The following is a 2,033-nucleotide window of genomic DNA, read 5'->3' on the forward strand; positions in this document are numbered from 1 at the left end:
TTTTCAAATTTACTTTTAAAATTAAGTCTATAAGTCAAATTTGACTTTCAATTCACACATTCAAATTCCCCTTTCTAGGAATGTGAATCGAAAGTCGAATTTGAAAAAGGCAAAAATCGATTTTTCCAAATTTAGAAAAGTTTGAAATCTAAAGTCAATTTAGTTTACTCCGTCTCCAACATTTGGAAGAGAGAAGCGTTCAAGGAAACAATTGGTTTCCTAGTCAAGGTGTTCCATATTATGATATGTTGATATTTGACCATGCATTGACACCATTACATAGAGGAGGCAATACGAAGATAACAGGTTGGCTAACAAGTCCCCGGTCTAGCAAAGAAAAACAAATTTTTTTTTTTCAAAATAAGTTTTTATTATTCAACATAGTTTCCTTCAAGAGCGATACAACGGTTATAACGACCTTCCAATTTTTTGATACCATTTTGGTAGTACTCCTTCGGTTTTGCCTCAAAATAGGCCTCAAAATTCGGCGATCACCTCTTCATTACAGCCAAATTTTTTCCCTGCGAGCATCCTTTTAAGGTCTGAGAACAAGAAAAAGTCGCTGGGGGCCAGATCTGGAGTATACGGTGGGTGGGGAAGCAATTCGAAGCCCAATACATGAATTTTTGCCATCGTTCTCAATGACTTGTGGCACGGTGGGTTGTCTTGGTGGAACAACACTTTTATCTTCTTCATATGGGGCCGTTTTGCCGCGATTTCGAACTTCAAACGCTCCAATAACGCCATATAATAGTCACTGTTGACAATCGATAAAAATTATTCCATGCGCATCCCAAAAAACAGAGGCCATTTCTTTGCCAGCGGACTTTTGAGTCTTTCCACGCTTCGGAGACGGTTCACCGGTCGCTGTCCACTCAGCCGACTGTCGATTGGACTCAGGAGTGTAGTGATGGAGCCATGTTTCATCCATTGTCACATATCGACGGAAAAACTCGGGTGTATTACGAGTTAACAGCTGCAAACACCGCTCAGAATCATCAACACGTTGTTGTTTTTGGTCAAATGTGAGCTCGCGCGGCACCCATTTTGCACAGAGATTCCGCATATCCAAATATTGATGAATGCTATCTCGATCAACTTCATTTTACGGTCATTCAAAATCATTTTGTGGATTTTTTTGATGTTTTCGTCGGTAACCACCTCTTTCGGGCGTCCACTGCGTTCACCGTCCTCCATGCTCATTTCACCACCCTTGAATTTTGCATACCAATCAATTATTGTTGATTTCTCTGGGGCAGAGTCCGGAAACTCATTATCATTATATAGTTACGCTTTTAATTAAACCATATTCAACTACAATTGACATGTATTCCTTTCAGGGCTATACATCAGTTTAGTTCAAATTCACGTTCACTCTTTTCTAAGTGTACAAATAAATGTTTATACGTATATATGAGTATATGTGTGTGTGTTAAAGTATCTCTAAATGGCCTCTCACACTATCAAAACACTTTCCTCGCAGTCAAATTCAATTTTGTCGTATTTTTTGCTGTTGTTTTTTGTGTTTCTTGTATTTTGATGAACCTTCATGATGAACATTGGTTATCCTGTATGCCTTCATACATCATTCGATGACCGAACCATTATGCTTGCGGGTTTATATGTATGGGTAAACGCTATTCCATATGGATGTGTGTGTATGTTTATACTTAAAGGATCAACATCATTTGTGGTGTTGGATTATGATTGTCACTATTACAAAACCAAAGGGATCAACGGTTTTTCTACGGCAAACAGACTGACAAAAGAGAATTTTTATTACACCAACATCTCTCGGTGTTCGTTGGGTTTTTGTGGCAGTACACTTTTGTATTTTGGGACTTTATAATAATCACGCGGGGTAAGAAAAATAATGAAAACCGAAACCTACGAACAATGTCGTATTGAAAATGCATCTGCTTGGAACATTCAGTGATTGTTGGAATCCCAAAATACTATCCTACCAAGAATACCACGCAAAGAGTGGAGAGAGTTGTCGGAGACTGTAACAGTTAAAGACGAAGATTTATGGT

Source organism: Haematobia irritans, chromosome 4, assembly GCF_050003625.1.
Source record: "Haematobia irritans isolate KBUSLIRL chromosome 4, ASM5000362v1, whole genome shotgun sequence".
In the NCBI taxonomy this organism is placed as follows: Eukaryota; Metazoa; Arthropoda; class Insecta; order Diptera; family Muscidae; genus Haematobia; species Haematobia irritans.